General features: G+C 33.9%; 1 protein-coding gene across 7 annotated transcripts in view; it reads left to right on the forward strand.

Moving 5' to 3' along the window:
* Positions 1-13,884, forward strand: part of FAM35A (family with sequence similarity 35 member A) — an 82,500-nt gene that overhangs the window by 31,587 nt on the left and 37,029 nt on the right. For 3 of the 7 annotated variants that reach the window (XM_011355372.2, XM_023527957.1, XM_023527958.1), the window contains one exon: positions 11,670-11,740. The exons of 3 other annotated variants lie outside the window; for them this stretch is intronic. The gene's annotated coding sequence lies outside the window, so the exon portion shown is untranslated. Of the gene's footprint in view, positions 1-7,758; positions 7,835-11,669; positions 11,741-13,884 lie in introns of those variants that run through there. One more of the 7 variants, XM_023527956.1, reaches the window with a different exon arrangement.

Raw genomic sequence — 13,884 nt, forward strand, 5'->3', positions numbered from 1 at the left:
GAGAGAGAGAGAGAGAGAGAGAGAGAGAGAGATATGCAGAGACAGAGAGACAGAGACAGAGAGCACGCACTTCTATGTTTTGTCACGACATAATTCTCCAAGTTCATTTTGTATATTTCCTGCCCCATCCTGGGATTGGACATTTCTCCAATGAACCTTTGTTCCTTTTAATGGAAAATGGAGAAAGCAAGATCTAGGTGCTAGATGTGCTAGTTGCTACTGGATTGTTGTTGGTTGTAGGTCCACTCAGCTGACAGAGCCCAGAAACATATGTACATTTACTAATCTGTGTATGTACATATTTATAAAGATTTCTATATGTACTCATCTGTGTCTACATTATGCTAAATGTGAGTTTATGCTGTGGTATCCAACTCTAATCCATTAGCACATAGATCATTATAACCTCCTCCCCTTGCTTATCTGTAAACTCCTACTCTAATAGTGAGAAACCGGCTTATATCACTTGCCACCTGTTTATTTATTCAGTTGCAGTATATTTGTACAGTACTCTCACAGTTTTGAAAACTGGCGGCTTAGCTGTGAAGCACAGACAAATCTCTAGAATTCCACCTGGGCTCAAATTCCAGACCCTGCTGAAGTGAAAGTCTGATTCCTACTCTCAAACTGCTTGAATCCAGTGATGAACTGAATCAAACTCAAGCTGCATAAAAGCCCAAACTTAGCTCAATTACAAATTAGATTGACTCAGACCCCATTCTAGTGGTCTGACAGAAGGTCATGTCTCTTTCTACGAGTAAAATATTATTTATTTCAATTACTAATGTATTTTTATGCTGTCTATCTTATAATAATTGCAAGATGCGAGAAAATGTGATAAAAGGTCAAGAGAGGAAGTAGTCAGTATAGGGAGACCCAGAGATAATCCAGATGGTAGAATTATCAGACAGGGTTTTAAAGATAATTGTGAAAAAAAGTGCCAGAGGATCTAATGGTAAAGGTGGAAAACATGCATGAAAAGATGGGAATTTTCAGGAGAATCATAGAAACTACACCAAAGAACCAAATTGAAATTCATAAATTAAAAATACAATATTAGAAATGAAGAATGCATTACAGATGATTAACAGTTTCTTAACATATCAAGATCAGTGAATCTGAAGAAAGGTTGATAGAATATTCAAATTGATGAACAAACACAACAAAGTGCGGGAGAGGTAGCAAAGAGCTACCAGATAGATCTGTGGGATAATATTATGTATAATTGGAGTTTTTAGAAGAGAATGTAGTATAAAACATGTTTGAAGAGACATTGGTTAAGAACTTCTAAGACTGATGAAAGACATAAACTCACAAATTTAAGAAGTTAAACAAACCCTAAGCAGGTTAAATACAAAATTAAAAACAAACCAACAAATAAAAAATCCCAGACTTAGGCACATCATTATCAAACTACTAAAAATGAAAGAACAGATCTTATAAGCAACAGAATAATACATTAAATACATGGGAATAACAATGTGAATTATGACGAACTTCTCACCAGAAAGAATAGAAGCTTAGAGAAAATGGAATGACATCTATAAAAGTGATAAAAAAAGAAAACCTGTCAATCTAGAATCCTATATTTAGTAGAAATAAACCTTCAAAAATAAAGGCAAAACAAAGACATTTTTAGACAGATTAGAAAGTGAAAGAATTTGTCTCTTACAGACCTGGACTGCCATAAAATACTAAAAAAATGTTTCATGAGCTAAAGGCAAAAGAGACTAGATGGAACATTGGGTCTGCAGAAAAGGATGAAGATCACCAGAAATGGTAAATATCTGTATAAATATAAAGAAACTTTTTTTGATACCTTTACCTGTAGTATAAACATAGAATATTGACTGTTTGAAGCAAAACTATTAATATATGTGGGGTTTACAGTATATATTGATTTAGAGTTTAAAACTATGAGAATTGCAAAAAGAAGGACATCTGCCCATGTAGGATTAAGTGGTATGAAAATCATGCTCCTACTATAAACATCTAGAAAACAGGAGAAAAATATATGAAACAACTGTTTTCAGATATTGGACAACAGTCAGTGCAGGATGGTGATCTTCGACAGAAGGAAAATAAATGACATGAACCCTATAAGTGCCCCCATCATACTGCTTGTAGGTAGTTTCCAGACTGCAGCACAAAGTAAGACAACCCAAATAGAGCTAAGGAGTGTTTGGAGAAACTAAGGCAACTAGAATTTGTGGGGTAGAAAACTGGAGCAGAGGGAACTGTGCAGAAAGCTACAAAACTAAGAGATCTCTGGAGATCTATAGACGAGTTCTCTAGAATCATTTGTTGAATACTCATCTGCACATGCAGAGTATGAAATTCTACAGTACTGTGGAAAGTCACAGCGGAAATTAGTACACTGAACAATTCCAGGAGCTCACATAGTGCTGGACATAGTTTGTTTCCAGTAGGCATAGCAGAGGGATGTTTTCATAGACGGGACATTGGCTTCGAGTGGAGTTAAATTAGCCATAGACTGAAGGCCTCCCTAAAGCCACTGCAACAAAGCTTAAAAACAAGTTTTGAAAGTAACAAATAAGTCAACTGTGCCAAAACTAAGTCTGACACTTTTAAAGGAATACAGTAAAAACCAGCATCCACAATTAAAATGTCTAGCATCAAGTAAAAGATTATTAGGTGTACTAATAAAACAGGAAAATGGACCATAACCAGGAAGAAAACCAATCAAATGAAAGAGACCTAGAAATGAAGAATCATTTGAAGTATTTTTGATGATAGAATTATCAGACAGGGATGTTAAAACAGCTATGAATATGATAAGGAGAGATATGAGTGATAGAAAAAAGGACTCAAATGGAATATCTAGAGATGAAAAATAAAATATCCAAAATGAAAAACAAGCCACTGGATGAGATTAACATCAGATTAGATACTGCAAAAGAAAAAGATCATTCAACTTGAAGATACAGCAGAAGAACCAATTAAAAATAAAGTGCAAAGAAAAAAACTGGAACAATATTAGTAGAACAATATCAAGTTGTGTAATATATGTATAATTGGAATTCCATAAAATAGAAGGTACAGAGAAATTATTTGAAGAAATAATGACTGAAAAATTTCCAAGTCCGATGAAAACTACAAACCCACAGATCCAAGAACCTCAATGAATGCTAAGTAGGATAACCATAAATAAAGTCATACCTGATAACATAGTAATCAAATTGCTAGAACTCAGTGATAAAAAGAAATTTTTGAAAGTAGGCAGAGAAAAAAAGACACATTGCTTGAACAAAGCTAAGGTTAAAAACTATGCAAGCCAGAAGACAGTGGACCGATCTCTTGAAAATACTGCAAGAAAAAATAAGTGCTGTCAATGTAGAGTTCTACAACTCAGTAGAAAATATCTTTAAAAAATAATTCTGTTAGACTAAGAAAGATAAGAGAATTTATTGCTGCATATTTGAGCTATAAAAAATATTATAGGCAGTTCTTCAGGCAAAGGGAAAGTGATACCTGAAGGAAAGTTGAATGTATACATAAAATTCCAGAAATAGCAATTGTGCGGTTGTATATTAAGGATATTTAACTCATTTTTAACCTCTTTAAAGGATCATTGATTGTATAAACCAAAAATAGTTGCAACAAGTGAAATAAATGTATGACAAAAATAGCACAAAGAACAGGAAGAGGAAAATGGAAGAATGATGTTGCAACATCTTTAGACAAAGTTAAATGGTAAAATATTATTTGAAATTAGACTATGTTAAAGATATAAACTGAAAATTCTGTAGCAATGGCTAAGAAAATAGTACAAAGTAGAAATGATACAAATAATAATGCAATTAAAGGAGTGTTTGGAGGGAAACATTGCGTTAAATGCTTATATTAGAATAGAAGAAAAGTCTCAAATCAGTCATCTAAACCAGAGACTAACAAACCTCTGCCTACGGGTCACATCTAGTCTATCACCTGTTTTTGTGTGGCCTGTGACCTAAGAGTGGCATTTACATATTAAAATGGCTGAAAAAGGATCAAAAGGAGACATATTTTATGACATGTGAATTCATATTTTAATAAGAAATTCAAATTTCGTTTGTAGCCATAAAGTTTTATTGGAACATAGCCATGCTCATTTGTTTGTCTTGTTTATGTCTTCTGTTCTGCTATATCCACAATGTAAGTATTTGTGATATACTGTAGGGCCTGCAAAGCCTAAAATATTTACTCTCTTGACTCTATAGAAAACATTTGCTAACCTCAAATGTATGAATCCTACAGATATTAGAACAAGAATATGGGTATATATTTCACTTCCATCACTTCTGTTCAACATTGATCTAGTGGTCCTAAAAAGTATAGTAAGCCAAGGAAAAGAAAATAGTAAGGCATAAAATTAGAAAAGAAGTAAAATTGTTATTTACGTAGGACATGATTGTATATATAGAAAAAACAATGGAATCTACAAAAACAATAATGAATGAATTTAACGAAGTCAATATAAAAAAATTATTTATAGTTCTCTATACAAGCAATGAACAATTTGAAAACTGAAATAAAAACTATCATTCTGATAGCATAAAAAAAAACACCAAGTGTCTATGAAGAAAACTTAGGATATGCTCTCAATACTGAAAGGTAGAAAATGTTGCTAATGTAAGTTTAAAGAGATTTAAGTGAATGGTGATATACCATATTCATGGGTTGGAAGACAGGCATTGTTTAAATGGAATTCTCTCTAAATTGATCTATACAATCTTCGTTAACATCCTAGTAGGTTTTTTTTTTTTCCTTTAAGAAATAGATAAGCTAATTCTAGGAAGTTATTAGAAATGCAAAGGACTTAAGAATAGCAAAAATAGTTTTGAGAAAGGACAGAGTTAGAGGCCTTTTATTTCCTGATATCAGGATTTTTCTTAAAGCTACAATAATCAAGACAGTGTGGTATTGGCATAAGGATAGACATAGAGATCAATGATAGATAATAGAGAGCTCAGAAATGGACTAACACATGTTTCTACCAAAGTACCAAATCAAACCAATGGGAGAAAGAAAGACAAACATTGCTCAAACGTGATATCTATATGGAAGGCAAAGAACTACCAGCTCAACTCACTCCATACACAGAAACTAATTTACAATAGGTTACATATTTAGAATGCAAAAGCAAAAGCCATACAACTTTTGTATTATTTCTTGCTTCATAACAAATTCCCAATACTGAGTGGCTTGATGCAAAAAATATTTATTATAGTTACCTTGTATCAAGTACTCAGGAGAAGCTTAGCTAGGCGATTCTGGTGCAGAGGCTCTCATGAGGTTGTAGTCAGGATGTTAGCAAGTGTGCAGTCATCTGATGGCTTGATCGGGGTGGGAGAATCCTCCTTTATGATGGCTTGCTTCCAATGGCTGTTGGTCATAGGCCTCAGCTCTTCTCTGGCTATTGGCAGGAGACTTAGTTCTTCACCACATGAGCCTGCCATAGGGCTGCTTGAGTGCCCTCATAATGGCAGCTGGCTTCCCTCAGAGTGAGTGATCTAAGAGTGAGCACACAGAGGAAGCTGCATTACCTTTTATGACAAAGTCTTGGGGATCACATACCATCATTTCTCCCAAATTCCGTTCATTACTATAGCCCACATTTAAGGGTAGAGGAATTAAGCCTCGTCTCTTGAAGGGAGGAGTATTAAAGAATTTGTGGACATATTAAAACTGCCATAGCTTCTAGAAAAAAAGGAGAATATCTTATGAACTTGGAGTACTCAAAGATTTTTTGGATAAGACACTAAGAGAAAAAAGATACATAAAAGAAAAAATTTTGATAAATTGGACCTCATCTAAATAACAGAATTGTTCTTTAAAAGATATCGCTAAGGAAATGAGTAGGTAAGCACAGAGTGGTGAAAAAAATATTTCCACCACATTTATCTGTCAAAACAGCCTATATTTAGGGCATATAAGAACTGTAGTAATCTTACAGTAAAATGAGGAAAAGACATGAGCAGACTTTTCCCAAAAGAGTCTATGCTAATGGCCAATAAACACTTACAAAGGTACTTGGCATCATTTAGGGAAATGCAGTCAACTCACATTGAAATACCATTTCAACCCCTCTAGAATGGCTAACGAGAAAGACTACAGATACAAATGGGGATGATATGATGTAAACGGAACTCATATTGCTGGTGGGTATGCAAAAGGGTACAGTTACTTTGGAGAACTGGCAGTTTCTAATGAAATTAAACATACATCCTATGATTTGGCAAGTCTACTAGATATTTAATGAAGAGAAATGAAAAAATATGTCTATAAAATAATGAATTCAATAATGTTTATTGCAGTCTTATTCATAATAGCCAAAAATGTTCATCTATAGGAAAATGGATTGAAAAACTATGGTGTATTCACAGTACTTACAACGGATATACCTAACAACACAGATGAATCTTGAAACCATTGTGTTAAGCGAAAGAAACTAGACCTAAATGAGCGTATGCTGTATGGTGTATACGAAGTCCAAGAAAAAAAGCAAAACTATTCTAAAGTGATAGAAATCAGAAAATAATTGAGGGTTCTGATAGAGATCAGAAGATAATTGTGGGTTGGAGTTGGGGAGAAACTATTTAGAAAGGGACATGAGAGAACTTCCTTAGGTCCATGGAAACAATTTGTATCTTGTTTTGGATGATGGTTACATGGGTGTAGAAAATTGTCAGTAGTTGAACAGAACTCTTAAGACCTGTGCATATTATCTAATGTTTAATTATACTTCAGATTTAAAAAACTAGTAAGAGTCTAGGGGAAGAATGTTTTAAGGCTGAGGGAACAATACATGCACAGAGGTGCTGAGGTATACTTTGGGATATTAGAGGTGAAAGGAAGAAAGTGGTAAGGTTTAGGTCAGGAAGGTAGCTCTGTGTCTGTAGTTTGTTATTTTTACTCTTTAACTTGCTAAGCAACAGGATTTTAAATTGAATATTTAATTTTTTGGAAGTTTAGCATCCCATTGCCAGATCATTAAAAAGGAGAGAAAGAGAGAAAGGGAGGGAGGAAGGGGTAGGAGGGAGGAAGAGAGAATGTGTCAGATATAAAAGAAGCAAGAGATTAAAAGAGAGAGATATGTCCTCTTAAAAGGCATTTATTATTCACCTCAATATTAAGTTTACAGTAAACTTTACAAGTGGAATTCTTTGATAACGATGCTCCTTTATACTGGTTTTGTTCTTGTCATACCATTCTACGTAAGTCAGTGCTTTGTGCTTATATTTAATATGACTTGTTGGCTGGGTACTAGCTTGGATTCTAGCTATACAGTTGTGCAAAGACGTAAAACCAGAGAGTCAGTATGGTATAGTGGTTAAGAACTTAGGCTCTGCAGTTTGATTTCCTGCATTCCAGTCCTGCTCCACTACCTGCAGGCTACTTGACCGGGGGCCACTTCTATAAACCTCAGTTTTTTTGAGGGGGCAGTAGGGGAAGATGGGAAACCAATCAGGAGACTGTTGTAAATCAAATGATGGTGATTTGAACCAGGGCAGTAGCAATTGAAGGTGGAGAAAAGTGGTCAAGTTCTGAATGAATTTTAAGGTAGGGCTAAAAGGATTTGATGACAAATTGGAAAAAAAAAAAAAAATCAACCAGTGAGGATGCCAAGGTTTTTGGCCCAGTGAACTAGAAGAGTGGAATTGCCATTTGCTAAGATGAGTATGATGTTTTACAAAGGAATGTCAGGGCTTAAGTTGTAAAGTTGTTTTTTTATTATTTGTTTTTCATCTTTTTTAGGGGGTGGGTGGAGATGAGCAAGCAGAAAGGTTGGAAGGCAGACTCCTGAGACTCACCTTATGCTTATGAGATCATGGTTAGTAGATCATTCCTTTTGGTAGTACGTGATGTGGGGGAGGAGAAGTGAAGTGTTATGTTTTAAGATTTCTTCTTTGACCTTCCTTAGAAAGGATGAGCTTTGGACAAGTTGTTTCTTGCTGCCTGAGACATTTTCTAGGAAAACTGGATCCAAAGTTTTTATACTGATATCCACAGCTTTATTATTCAGAACCTGACAGCCAGACTCTTTTTTTCTTCTTAGTTGCCAAACAGGTTTAATCCTCTTTTCCATCTCATTTAATTTTTATCACTGTCGTGAGATTCCCAAATGCATATTATGATTTTTAGGTATAGTTCAACCTAATTTCAATTAGTATTTCATTATTTAAAAATTTTTACAGGAAAACTGAGTACAACATTTCCCTTTACTTCTACTGTTAAAATGTATTAAGAGTTACACTCGTCACTAATAGAACATTTATTCATGTATTTATATAGTTCTTAACTAGGGTTACTATATAATTTATCTCCAGACCGAGACATTTTTAAGAGTGAAAAGGGAAACTGACTAAACAAGACACAAGATAAGCATGCTTAAACTAGGACTGTTCTGGGCAAATCAGAATGTATGGTCACTCTATTCTTAAGGCAAAAAAGCAGCTAGATTAAGGTTCACTTTCAGGTCCAGTGCTTGGACTTGACTTGGAGAAGACAACTTCTAGAATGGGGTGGGAGGGAGGAATTCTCACTGTATTGTAAGCGCAACTAAGAGGCTCACGGCACTGCAGTAACCTCATGTGGTGGTGAGAACATGATTAGAGATGTCTCTCCTGAAAACCCGACTATAGCAAAGGAAATCAAAGCTTATGCAAGGAGATTTAAACAATCGGTTGTCTGCCCACTGGTTTGTTTTAGTAACTATTACTTCAAATGCAAGAATGTGTAATAGCTTTAAATTTCAATTGCTTTTGTTCTTGAGGGACAAATAATGCATCTTATATTTTTTCACAAGTCACATAAAATGTGTCAGCGTTCTTACTAGTAAAATTATTTTTTAAGATATTAACAAAGTTGCAGTAAGACTGAGAGTCTCAGCCTTTGTTTGTGGCATTATACAGTATCCAGGTCTTTTGCACACAGCATAATAAATATCAAGAGCTATAACAATATATATATCTTTGACCCAATAATTCCATACCTGGAAGTATATCAGAAGAAAATAATTGAAAAGTAATGCTAACTGCCCGAAATAAGTTATTGCAGCAATGGCTATAATAGCAACAAGTTAGAAACAAATTAATGAATTAGAGAGTAATGATGAACTAAATTAGATTCATTATGAAAACATTAAGCTAGCATTAAAAATGATTTGGAAAACTATAGATTGACATTAAAAGGTGACCATGTATGGATTAAAGCAGAATACAAAATTATTTCAATTTTATGGTTACAGCTATATAAAAATACACATTAAAAACAAAAACTTGAAGGAAATACAGTGGGTTGGCTTTTGTTTGTGTCACTAAGTATGTGTGTGTAGTTCTGAGATTTAAGACTGACATTTTTGAGTACTTACTTTGTGCTCATCTCACAAACACTGTCAGATAGGGATTGATATTATTTTCATTTGACAGATAAAGAACCTTAATCCTCACTTGACATACATTGAAATTTTATTTTTTATTATGGATGTTTTCAGAATATACAGAAAAAGAAAGATTAGTATAATGAACCCCATGTAACTATCACCTAGCTTCAGTAATTTCAAGTTTACATTTTTTGATAAGTTGCAGAGTAGGATTTTTACCCACATCTGTATTACTCTAAAACCTATGCTGCCTTTTCATTTTATCCTTTGATGCTACTGAGTAACTTTATGATGCTTAGTGTTTTTGGTAAAATAGACATGGAAAGGCTTTATAACTGAGTTTTTCAGGTTGATAATAAAAAAGAGGAAGCACTCTCTTTTAACTACGTGTATTTTGTTATGAGTATTTTTAGTTGCAGTGTTCTGCAAAGATAAAACCTGCTGATACAGTTCATCCTGTTTTATAAATCTTTGACCCATTCACCAGACTCTGACCATGCTAAAGATAAAGGATTGCGGTTGTATTGGTCTTTCTGAGTGAAGTAGCCGTCTGCAGATTGGGAAATTGTATAATTATTAACTATGGTAATGGATGTGTGCTTGCAAGTTTCATCTGGTATCTTAATGAGCTTTAACCCTTTGAGTACACTCAAAACATATCTAGAATCATTGAAATTTAGCAGTTATCTGTAACTTAACTCTTCAGTCTGTGTATTTCTGCCCTGATAAATAATTGTTTCTCTCTGCCCTCGCCACATCCCATTCACCCTCCCCACCCCACACACTCATAGCCCCTGTAGAGGATTTAGCAGCAGCAGCCTTAAGTATAAAGACTTCTTTAAAAAATTACTTTTTTGAATTAACAGGACCATACTTTCTAGTCTTTTTTTTTTTTTTTTTTTGTGAGAAGGGTCTCACACTTACAGAGGTATATATTTAGACAAATAAGCAAAGGCACACTGAAGTAATTATTATACACGAATAACTGTATTTTATAGAACTTTGATTTGTTTTAGGTATCTTTAATCCTGGGAGATCCTCTCTGAAGTCTCATGACTGCTTTGTGTCACCCCTGTGTGTCTCACCATCTTCCCCTGCCTAGAGGACAAGTAGGGCTCTGAATGTTGGGGGCCTGCAGCTTCATGGCCTCATGGCCTCATAATCATAAACCATACCAAACTTGAATCGAAGGACTGTAATCTAGTCTGAAGATAGGTAGGGTCATTTAGTCAGATTTTCTCTTTAAGAAAGAGACTAAACACAACTCTGCTTTTTAAATCTATTATGAGTGTGTCAAATATTATTATTAGAAATATTATTATTAGAAATATGTCTGATAGAGTGGTTGGTTCAATATAGATTAGTAAAGCATAATTGGATATTTAGTAGTTAAATGAATAGGATTGGATGAACTTCTGCAGAGTTGTGTGGAATAAAAAGAAGAAATGGCCCAAGGAAGAAGAGATGGAGAAAGAAAAATCAGAGGTAGAAAAACTAGTTAGGAAAACAAATTTGTACTTCCCTGTTGTCTTAATAGAAATGGGAAAGAGAAGTCAGATTGCAGGACATTTAGGAGAAAATGTTAGTGAGGACACTCTCATTAAACATTTTGGTGATAACCTATAGCAGGCCTGTCCCATTGATAGGGGAACTTAGGCTGCTTTCCTAGATCCTGTGTTGGGGTGGTGGACAGGGATGACTCAGGGGCTATATTATACTTTTTTTTTTTTTTCTGAATAGTATTTAAATTTGGTTTCAAAATTTTGTCACTAACCATAGTCCAAAGAGCCTATGAAAATTGCAAATAATGGGCAGTCCTTCTTGGATTGAGTTGGCCCAGTCTTCTCCCTTCTAGGGACACCCCTGCATTTAGTTCTGTGGTAGCTCAATATAACTATTTATAATTATCTTTTCTCTCTCCCCTTAGACTATTAAAGCTCCTTGTTATTGTTGAATTCTCAGTATTTGTTACATGAATGATTGAATGAATAAACCAATAATTAGCTGTCTTTTAAGCATGGAAGAATTCTAAATTCATGGTCTCACAGAGTCAAAAAAAGAATGTTTCAAGAAAGAGGGTTTGATAAACAGTTTCAAGTGGCAGTCAGACAAAGATTAAAAACTAATCTTTGGATTTGGCCGTTTATAGGTCATTGGTTTCCATAGTAAAAAGCATTATAGCAAAAACGATTAGAGTAATAGCTGTATTTAAGTGGATTGAAGAACGAATGGGAAGTGAAAATAAAAAACAACATGGAAGTTTTGTTTTGTTTTGTTTTTAAAGATTTGAGGCTAAAGGGAAGAAACCATTGAAGGGAAACCCAAAGATTCGAGACAGGGTGGTTTGCTATCATAGTAAGTTTATGCATTTGATTTGAATATAAGTATTCACCTACATGTTAGGATAATACATTTCTTGCTCTTTCACTTGGTTTGGATATCTATCTTTTGAAGTAGAAGGTTCTCACTGTGCTGTTTGGGGCCCTCTGGTGGCCAATTTAATAATGATATAAATAGTAAAACGTTAATTAGATTTAATATACCAGTTATTCCTTATGCTGGTTATTCTTTCTATGAGGATTAGATGAGAGTGGGATATATGGTTATGACAGTTAGTGATGTTTAGTCCTCTTATTTGTTATGGGTTAAAACTTGACACTTAAACTATTATTATAATTTTGTTTCCTTGGTAATAATTCAGTATTATTAACTGTTTGAACATTCCAGAATATCTGTTTTAGTTGCTAATACATGAACAGCTGCCATCATTGTTCTTAACTCTTATTCTCCAGTGTTAGATTTAGGTCCATTGTTATACAGCTATTGAAACATCATATTTTGTTTGAAGATTGTGAAAGAAAACCTGAATTACCAAACAAAAAAGATTTGATTATTTTGAAAATAATGCACATTCATTATTCTTCACAAACTTTTAAAATATAGGAACTAAAAAAAATTATTCTTAATGTTGCTTCTCCATGTTTTTTTATAGAATTTTTTAAATATTATAAAATATTTTGAGCAATATAAGGAACACCTCTGTTTTAAACATACCTAGTTAAAAAAAATAAAATATATTCAGTACATTGAAAAGCTCTTTGTGTACCTGTTGTCTGTCACATCACCATACGCCCCTCTCAAAGGTAACCATGATCCTGAATTTGGTGTTTTATTCTCAGGCACATTTTAAAACTCAGTATATTGATACTATAAATTATATGTTCTTCAGATTGCTTCTTTCATTTAAAGGTATGCTTGTAGATGTATCCATGTTGACATGTAACTCATAGTCATTTATTTTTGCTGTCATATAGTTGTCTTTCTCTGAATATTCCATGATTTATCTATTTTCTTCTTCATGGACCTTTAGGTTCTAAATTATTTGCTTATAAAGTCTGTCATGATCATTCTTGTACATGTTTTCGTGTTTATATATGTACAAGAGTTCTTCAGGGCAGAAATTTGGAAGTGGAATTATTTGGTTTATAGTATGTGCATCCTCAGCTTTACCAAATTGGTTTTCAAAGTGGCATACCTATTTATTGTTCTATCAGCAGTGTAAGAGTTCTTCAGTCTAGGGTATTGTTAAACAGAACCAAGAAATCTTTTCCTGGTTCTGTGAGTAGGAAACAGTATTTTTTTTTTTAAACAACAACAAAAAAGAATTTAAAACATGTACAAAAGTAGAGCAATTAGTGCAGTGAGCCTCTGTGTTGCATCTCCCTTCCTCAATAGTTATCAACGCATAGCCCATCTTGTTTCTTCTATACCCTCACTCCCTATACCCTCCCAGTGTTCTAAAGAAATCTGAGATGTCACACCATTTTATCTGCAAATACTCATTATGCATCTCCAACATATAATTCTTTCATATATAGACTTAATAACATTATCTCACTAAAAAATAATCTCTTAAAGTTATATCAGCCATGGTTTCAGTTTCTCCAACTGTCTTATTATATTCTTAAATTTGTGTCTTCAAATCGGGATCTAAATAAGGTTTATATGTTGTAATTGGTCTTAATCTATAGATTCCCTCTGCTCTCCCTTACAACATCTACCTTTCGATGTTTTTTTGTTTGTTTATTAGGCAAATACTTCTATAAAGAGAGATTTCCTCTCATCAAATAGTTGGTCATCTTGAGATACTATTAGTAAAAATTTTCTTTTATTTCATTCACCAACTTTTAAAACAATTATTTAGTCACCCAGTAGCCTCTAAAGGTGATCATTGTGTGAGTTTGTTTTAGTTATCCTTTTGAACTCGTGGATTTGAACACATTTGATGTGTTATAGTCCATACAATAATCATTCTTATTGATGCTCAGATTGCCTAACTTTGACCAGTGGAACTCTTTAAGTTGGTTCCTGAATTCTTTTAACACAATCCTAGTAGTCTTTTATAGTTTTATTGCTTTCTGGTATGATGAGATATTTCAAGTTCATCTTGTACATTCCTACCTCAGACCTATAATCAGCCATTTTTCTAACGAGTCCTG

The sequence above is a fragment of the Pteropus vampyrus genome, unplaced genomic scaffold, assembly GCF_000151845.1.
Source record: "Pteropus vampyrus isolate Shadow unplaced genomic scaffold, Pvam_2.0 Scaffold20, whole genome shotgun sequence".
NCBI classification, from domain to species: Eukaryota; Metazoa; Chordata; class Mammalia; order Chiroptera; family Pteropodidae; genus Pteropus; species Pteropus vampyrus.